Consider the following 9,730-nt stretch of genomic DNA (forward strand, 5'->3'; position numbering starts at 1 on the left):
ATATGGCATGCAAGTAGACTACACTAAGAACATGAAGAGACTTAATCAAGGATCATTATTCTATTTATTGCTGTTGAAAAGTTTCAATTTCCAACTGCTTAAGTACTTTTCTCTTCCTTTGCTATAAGTACAAACCAGTAGAGCTTCAGTCTCGACAGAGGCTTCTGGTTGAAAAATGCTACGCTTATCCCTCTTTACTATTCGATACATATTGACTATGTAAACCCTTTCGGTTATTAAACCGTATTTGAAAGGTATATTATGCTGTGGCGGGGGACACATTATTTTTTTTTCTTTTAGATACAACGCCCACAGAGAAAGAGAAGAAAAGGGTAGACATACAGGACAAGCAAAACTGTGTAAGTGAAGAAAACGGACTTAAAAGTTATCTGTAGCCTTTAAGGATGTCAAAATCGAGAAAATCAACTTTTACAGAACAACTGTAAACTGAATAATACAACGAATACTTGCTTACACGCAGCTGTTGGGTTTATGCCTACATCACACTTTCCCTGACTTTCCACGATACACCCATCCATTAAAACACGTGGGTCTACACTTTATACGACACACTATTCTTCCTCTGTGCCTTGCATTATGACTTCAGTTTATAAAAGCTATTTTCTCGTACATGAATGGTGCAATGGCTCTTGACAATTAACACTTAATATCTTCATTTATACTAGTATTGCTCGGAATAAAAGTTGAAGTTAAAGGTCCCGTGATTTCGCTTGATACAGAATGCCGTCAGACGTCAAAACCTGACTCGTAGCCCGCGTGGCGCAGTGGATGGAGCTTCTGCTTTCGAATCGTGAATTAAGAAGTCGATTTTTACGCTGCGAGTCGAAATACAATTGTTGGACGTGGTAACTCTCTTCGAATGAAATCGTACAAAACCGAGGTCCCGTGTCGCAATGTGTGCTGGCACGAAAAAGATCCCTCACTGCTCAAAAGTCCCCAGTGCCGAGTATGAGACAACATTTGTAGCTTTCCAACGGCAATTGTGGCGTCTCAGTGTTTGAAAAATTACTGAGAGGTACTCTTAACGTACAACCACTCAAAATCTTTTTCACACTAGCAATGGGTATATTAATTGTATAATAAGAATAAAAATGAGCCTAGCACAGAACCCCGGGATACTCCTGCATCAACAGTTTACAAGATTTACAAAATACCATGTATTTTCTGTTGCCTGTCAGAAAGGTAATCGTTTTTTCAGCCAAAAATATTATTTTTGAACCCTATTTTCTTTAACTTTACAGATAAGTCAAATATTTATAAGCTTAACTTAAATTGGGTTTATATAATAATAAGTTCTATGTTTCTCATTCCCCCCTGTTTTAATAAACTGTTTGAAAAAGGGAACAACATTTTATAATTATAAACTGTCTCTTTTTCCCATAGAAGCGTGTTCAGTACTTTTCTTTCCGTAGCCGGTCTTGGACTTTTCTTCTGCCTGTGGGGGTCTGCCTGAGGTATGTCACTCTGGTAGGAGTTCATTGTCTTATTTGTTGCAACTTCCCAGTTACTGTCCTTTCTCCCAGACAGCTTGTACTTCTGCATAGTATTGTTGACAGACTTCTAAAAGAGAAATTGATTCTTTATAGATTGTTAAGTGTTCATGATAATCAAAGGTCCTCTTGCTGAATAATAATTCTTTTATGAACTTAAAATATTAAAAATTATAGACTCGTACGTTGAATAGTAGAACATGTTTATTTTGCCTACATTTTGTTGTGACTGTAACTAATTCAAAATATTGTACATGCATGCACCCTAGTTCCTATATGTATCAAGCAAGGCATGCAGTTTTTCAAAATATAAATATGTATCAAACAGATCCTCAAATAAACAATTGATATTTAAAATATTAAATAGTCAAAATACATGATTTTCTTACTCGTAGTGCAAGAAATCTTTTCTAAATTAAACAAGTTCATTATATTCATATACCCTCTCCCATAAAATTCTTTTTAAAAAAATCGGATTAAAGAAAAATTTTTAATTATTGTTCAAAGATGAATTTATTCTAATGTTCATTCATTAAAGTAAAAATTTTGGACCTCTCAACATAAGATAGAGTATGAAAATAGCAGGAAAACATATAGTGTATTTTATTAACCGATTACCTCTTCCTGTAGCAAAGAATGTTCATATGTCCCTCGGATCCAGAAGCTCTCAGGATCAAGGCCCTGCGGAACTGCTATCATGGTCTGGGTTTCCACGGATGTCTTTGAGGCGTTGCAAGATGTCTGACCCGCTTTCAGTTTAAGGATAATGCATTGACAAGAAAATTACGTCATGAATAATACATACGTGGTCACCAACACTCCAAGTAATAAATTCTGCATTTGCAACCTAATCTGACCGGTTTTAAAATTTTAGAAATTTTCAGGGCCAAATAAGGCCAAAAGTGGCTCTTGCTCATTTAATAATTAGATTGTGTATGAAAGAATGTATTGTTGATATCACCTCAATTGATCATGCTGGTAATAAGAACGGGGAAAAAACTATTAACACTCATTAATATCTGATCAGATTAGATTCAATCATAATAATCATAATCAGAATAATCAGATTATTCGTTATGCCGGAGTAGGGGTCATACAGGCCAGGAAATTAACAACGAGCAGAGTGTTTTATCATTCCTCTTTTCATGTGTTTGTCAAAATATGACTTGACACTGGCGGACCATTTTGCGGTTACTGCATCGTATGTTGCATTGAATTCGTCTTAAGATACGCTATGTGCCATTTGTCGCCAGTCGGAGAGGTAAACTGTTTTTTTCTGATTGTTCGGCTCCGTGTTTTCTTAATTCTTCTTTGAAGTCGCGCTTTAGATGGTTCCAGCAGTGGAGTACTTGCATTTCTGGAAAAAAAAACTTCGACACAGCTTTAGTAAGCGCTGGCTCTCTGTCCGTTGTAAAAGGAATCTTTTTTGACCCCAGAAGGGGACTCCTCTCAGACCGAAATTAAAAAAATCTGTTGTGACATTTCTGAAGCTTTCTGTCGTGAATTAAGAAAGCCAGAGGTTCCATGGTGTTCCTTCAAAGAGTACGTGCCTGAAAATTATCGGGGAAACATAAAAATCACCAAGATTGAATGTTGTGTCATAAACAAGACATACTGGGGTGCTAGCGTTGCTCTGTAGTATTTCTAGGCCAGAGTCTTTTTATTTTCTGTTTAACGGGAAGCGCCGACCCAATTTTTTCAAAATACCGAATAAAAATAAAAGAGGTCAATTTCACTTTTATTTTCAAAATACCCGCCGACTGTGTCATTCATTGATGTTTTGAAATAAAATCGGGTTTGATGTACACCTTATTTCTAACGAATCATGTAAACGTTTGAAATAGCTTGTGTGAATCAAAGTCTTTTACGAGCGTCCTGCTGATTACGATGTCGTAACCAGTTAAAGGAACTAGTTTATCACACTTCCCGGGTTCTATCAACAAGCAAGAATGTCATTTCAAGACAATAATAGACGGTAATTTTAAAATCCATTGATGATGAAAACAAGAAAGTTCTTGAAATGGGAGTTAAAACATTGACAACCTAAATACACCAGATGCACACTGAACTGTGGAGCAGTTGGGGTAAATCTTGAGACGTTGACATAAACTTTTTGCTAAAAATCATCAGTGTTTTGCATTTTTATATGTGTTTTTTTTTCTTTCAAAGATGTTTACATTATAGATTTAATTCAATCACATATGGTACATAAAAAGTTGAGGTAACATTCGCGGTAAAATTTTATATTACCATGAATCTTGTCTAACTATATCAGGGACATAAAAATGATCATTAAAATATTTTAGATCCGAGTCCATGTCTAATTGGTTGAATAAAATGAGGCTAGGATTCCTACACAATTACAAGAGTTGGTATAGAATACTGACAAGTGAATTGACAGCTATATTGGAGTTGCACATATCCTGTGGAAAGGTAGGGATAGAAAAAAGTGGACAATTTAATACTTTTATTGCAAAATGGACAAAGAAAGATGTTATATATTATAGTTATTTTTTTATCTAAGAAAAAAACTCATAAAATATTTTGTATCTTCATTTAGAAAAGAAAATAATCTCATGTAAAAACATTTTTTTTAATCTTCTACTTTCTACCATTTACTACATGTATTTGATTATCTAATAAAGTATCATATTCATAAAGGAATTTTTTTTTTGCAGTTTGATTTCTTGGCAGAGACCCATGCAACTATTTGTGAAGAGTTCAGAAGACTTCCTGGTCCACAATGACTTTGCTGTTGTTCATCAAAAAGTTCAGCTGACAAATTTCTATTCGGAACCTCAAAAATGTGTTATCCCTTTATATTAAGATAGCATTGTCAAGTTAGCTATCAACCCCATTGTTTTTTTTAACTTCTCTTAAATCATAATATACATGTAGCTTAAAACTATAAATTTTACACAATAGATAGATGATCACTTGAAGACCTGTGTAAAATTTTAAGCAGTGTTTTTTCTGTCATCTGCGTCTATCCAACATAATGGTTGCTGTATAACAAATTTAAGTTATAATATTATATTGATTTGCTTTCATACTAGAATAAATGTGCAAGTGTGATTAACCACAGTAGGGTAACTTATGCAGTTGTATCTTTTTATCCGTATTTGAAATCCAAATACATTGCAAACAAAATTGTATTGTGTTTTCTTTCGTTTTTTAACATTTAAATGAAAAAAAAAATTCACACCATTTTTTGGTTTTATTTTTATTATGGCCCCGACTCGACAAATTTTGATCTTTTATTTTTATTTCGTCCCCTGGACCCAATTTTTTCTTAAAAATTCCCGTTAAACAGAAAATAAAAAAAAACTCTGGCCCTACGAAGGTATTTACATTGTCAGGCAAGGCAAATATGCTAAACAAGTCTGGGTACACAGTTATCTCATGTACAAAACCTTCCAGATGGTATGCAAGTTGAATCAAATTATATATGTGATCTTTTCCCAGTTTTTGTTGTGCTTTTGAAACTGCCTGGTGATTTTGAATCTGTTTTTAAGTTTCTCGGATGAAGAACACCTTGATGTTCTCCGGAAACGTTAGCTTTGTTGAAAGTTTTCGGTAGACTGTCATGGGCTTGCCCTACGTATTTTTAATCTGGTTAAGAACAGATTTAGCACAACGAACATGCTCCGTAGCTTCATCTTCCTTGACATTACCATGGGGTTGAGAAACATAAAGTGTAATTACATGTAAATATAAATAAAGACATGTAGTCTACTTAGTTTTCACCGTTAGGTATCCGTACATGTTATACTATACCTGTGGCAATAATTAGCTTGGTTTACATATAAGTTAAAAATTTATCTGATATTAACCAAGCGAAAGTTGTCAAATGTGACCCCGAACAGCATAGCTTATGCACATTCCAGAACGATGATATTACAATAATAAATTACTAGTGCTAATTGTAACGGGAACCGTTACAGATGTTCGCCAAACGCTCCTCAACTCCCTTTTAGTGCCGTATTCCCTGTAAGCTTCATTAAATAAGACAAATTCTGTGCATTTTTGACTTTAACAACGTTTTCCCAGAAGGATACCAATTATATTCAAATTTTAGCATTGCACTCTCTTCATCTTCAACCTTATCGGTAGAATGTTTAGATATTTCTAATTTTTCATCCTAAGATTTCAAGACTTTTCGTGGTTTTCTTGGTTTACAGTTACATACTTTTTCATAAATTTGTTTCGAGCCAGATCTGCAAGTAAGCAATTTATGATGTTTCTAATCGCCTCCAATTGTTCCTGCAGAGGTCGGTGTGATAAATTCTTCTAGATTAAAGGCAAAAAAACCTGCCTCACTAGTGAAATTCCATTACAAAACATTTAAAAGCTGGATTTTTCTGTCCTATATAATTTCTCTGTGTTCTTCCGTTTACCTCTGTTGATCTTTTTGTAATGTGAACAAATTTAAATCCCCTTTAGCGAAGGATGCTTCCTGAAAGTTTTGATCGAAATATACCCCGTGTTCTTGAGAAGTTGAAAACGAAACCTGGAAATCTCCGGTTCGAAAGCTCACTTGAAACATTTCCAATTTGAATTGAGAATTTTGTTTTTTGCCTGTAATACATGAATTGCTTGATCAGCATTGATAAGGTAGCTTTTACATTGTCAACTTTTAATCTGTATGTATTGTTGTATCCTTGGCTTATCAGCCACTCACCATATCTGCACAGAAACTTTCCAGGTTTTGAATGTCATCTTCTTCCTTCAGCTGAAAATATAAGATGATCAATTTTAGGAATAATTTGAATACCTACAAATTTTACTTACTTTTCGAGAAGTATTCTGTATACAAACAATTATTCCTGTCATCTTTTATTCTCGAAACATCAGTCTCATATCAATCTGCAGCGACTAATTTTCACGACCTAGGAAAAAATTTTCAACAAATTCTACGCAAAATGATCGATTCGCGTCCATTAATATTCGCGATTCAAGGTAGGTTGCGGATATTGCACAAAAATTAGTTTATCTTGTATGCTGCTTAACTGTTCATATTAAAATTGTTGTATGTTGTTCGACACATATTTACACCGACTCAAAATATATCCATAGGACATGTCATAACTAAGAAACGTTGGTTTTTATCCACAACTAAATTTCAGTTTTATGGACTTTGATAATAAATACTATTCGTTATCACCATATCTTTCATTATTTTAGGAGTGCCTTACACAATCCCCCTCCCCAACTTTAAATCTTGTATGGTTTTCAAGTCAAAGAAAATGCAAGCCTTCCGTGTCCATTCCAAGTATCAATTGCTCGAATTCAAATTTAATGTGCTGAACCAAGGTTCATCGTGCAATGATTTGGCCAGCATAATAGTACTCCTTCTCCTCTATTTTTTGATATCATGGGATTCACTTGTATAGATTTAGACCCTTCATGACCTTCAGACATTGATTCCGTTGAAAGTTCTTGAAGAAATAAAGTAAAATTTAAAATAACAACACACACAAGATATGTTTGTGAAACACTGATGCCACCGTATAGCAGCTTAAGGTGATGGTTGAATTCTCTCAAATGTATGTCAAACCAAAGCCGTTGGTGTAACTTTTAAAAAGTTATGACCAAGGTAAACGTTTTAAAAGTTGGTTAAACCCTTAGGTCAAAGCCAAAATTATTTATACAAGCTGAAAGGTTATATTAAATACACATCAGAAATCAGAACGTCCTAGCTCTAATATGAAAGCTAAAACCCCATCAACTCAATAGTTACGGGCGAGGTTAAAGTTGACAACAGACACAGAAAAAAAGACAGACAGGACAAAAACAATATAAAAACAAACCCGCGTTTATAGTTGAAATACATGTAGTTGAACAATTAAGGTACCCAAGTGTAAAATCAACACTATGTCTTAATTTATCGATGCAACTTGGTTTGATATCTATTAGCCTGCCTTTACAACTTTTCAAACATGTCCGAATACCTATGGTTTACTTTCCTAGCTGTCTTTCCCAACAAATGGACAAACAATTGGATGAAGACAGGAATAACACTTCTGGACATGAGTATGGATGTCTAAAGAATGAATACTACGTCACATGTACTTCCGCTTCGATCTTATCCAGTTAGGCTGATTAAAAAGTGTTTGTCCATTTAAGTTCATTGGGAGAGGCAACGAAATAATTTTTTAAAGATGGCCACATGATAGCACACGAAACCCCTGGTCAAATAATATTTATCATTAATTAAACTTCAACTGGACATACATGTAAACTTGAAGACTCATCCCTCCCATGTAGCAAATGGATTTCTATGCACTGTGTACAAAAGTAAAGACATAATCTTTGTCAATCTCTTGAAAACAAAGAATTTATTCTTTTAATTTGCAATTGTTACAAAGCTTTATATAATGAAAATAAATGAATATTCACTGTCGTGCTTATACACAACAGTACAGTTAAGTATGGGCGCACGAATAAACATGAAGTTGACATACTATTTAAACAAAAATGAATCTGATCCATGTAACAAACCTAAGTAAAGGATGTGCTTAAAATTAAATTAACTGCGATGAGAAGTTGCTGAGAAAAGCGCGAAGAAATTTTTTTATGTATGTTACGCACAGGCGCATTGATAAACAGGAATTTGACATCGGTTTTCATAATTCTGGTACAATACTTCGGTTGATTGGATAAAAAAATGCTTTATGAAAATAAACTCCCTTTAACTGAACAAAAATCAAAATGGTTCACAATTGATGCACCTATGCATGTATAACCAGTTGGATTTTGGCTACAAGTTGTAAAAGTAATTCCTAGAGTACATGTAAATCCGTTCTTGAGTGTCAACGGAGAAGAAGGAATGTTAGGGGGTATAACAAGGTAACCCTTTATGTATTATAATGACCCCACAGCGCCATTACCTTGTTGATTTGAACATATTTTATTGATTATACCAATTGTAAAGTATAATCAATAAAATATGTTCAAATCAACAAGGTAATGGCGCTGTGGGGCCATTATAATACATAAAGGGTAAAGGTGCTTATGGTCTTCCCATATAAAGTCCAAGAATTGGTAAAATAGGTTTCTGAATTTATTAAAGACGATGGTGAATAACAATAATTAATTTTAACAATTTCTTACGAGACTTAATCGATTTGGATGTGGTCGGTAGAGCATCGGGCCTCCAAACTGAAGAGATTGTAATGAACATAGATATTTGCAAGGTTTTTGCAGGCATAGTATGATATAGTGAACACGTCATCTGCAGGAGACATAGACATTTTTTTCTCGTAGAGTTGCTCAAGTGATTAACCATCAGCCACTGAATTGTGTGCATCATACTCTGTCTTGAGATGCGATTTCACTGAAGTCTCTTGCATACAATTCTCTATATCAGTCCCTCTTTATGCGCCCAGATCGATAGATCTGCTTCACAGGCTTGGTTTAACATTTACTGGAACCCACAATGTATCTTTGTTTGGAAGGATCGTTATGAAGTTTTGGAATCCAATATATATAGTCGCAAACGCAAAACGTTGTCTCTGGCCGTTCTATACTTTGGAATATCCAAAAAGTCAACACTTTCATATAAAAATATACATACATATAAAGGTTTGTTGCAAGTTGAACAATTTTTTTAATTAAATATGCAAAACATAAAATACATTTCGTCCTTGATAGACGAGTTGATTTTCTAGAAGGCCTTGCTTTTGAAATTGCTGATGAGGATGCGATTTCAGGAACTATAAGTATATTTTTTATTTATTATAATGAACATAAATATATGTTATATACTCTTCATATCTGTTTTTATAACAGTTATTTTCTGTACTAGTATAAGGTGACGCGTTACTCATGGTTTTTTTTTCTGGATCTGAATCCATGAGCAGCTTGTCGATATAATCATTTTTAAATCCCTGCTTCTCCTGTCGCAAACGCAAAGTGATGTCGCTTGTCATTCTATTCCTTGGAATATCCGAAAAGTCATCACTGTCAGATGACATTGCATTCCTTGGACGTACCTTCTTCGCTTAGCCTGTCTATATCGGATTCCGTTCTGCATCAGTATTCCTTATAATACCAAAACCTTGTTCACTGAAATTATATTATTTTATATATAAAGACATAACTCTCTCACGTTTACTCATATTAACAATTTATTGTTCACGTCTTAAAATTATTTAAATACTTACACTTTCTTTTTATGTTTTCTAATATTTACAGTTTACTTTGTGTTTAATGAAAGT

General features: G+C 34.1%; 1 long non-coding RNA gene across 1 annotated transcript; it reads left to right on the plus strand.

Moving 5' to 3' along the window:
• Positions 1-3,162: 3,162 nt before the first annotated feature.
• Positions 3,163-4,740, plus strand: LOC134267888 (uncharacterized). Its single transcript, XR_009992249.1, has 3 exons — positions 3,163-3,595; positions 3,818-3,944; positions 4,190-4,740. It is a non-coding gene; the product is annotated as an uncharacterized LOC134267888 (long non-coding RNA).
• The last annotated feature ends 4,990 nt before the right edge of the window (positions 4,741-9,730 follow it).

Source organism: Saccostrea cucullata, unplaced genomic scaffold (assembly GCF_032062105.1).
Source record: "Saccostrea cucullata isolate Sc308-1 unplaced genomic scaffold, CSIRO_AGI_Scuc_v1 ctg2872, whole genome shotgun sequence".
NCBI classification, from domain to species: domain Eukaryota; kingdom Metazoa; phylum Mollusca; class Bivalvia; order Ostreida; family Ostreidae; genus Saccostrea; species Saccostrea cuccullata.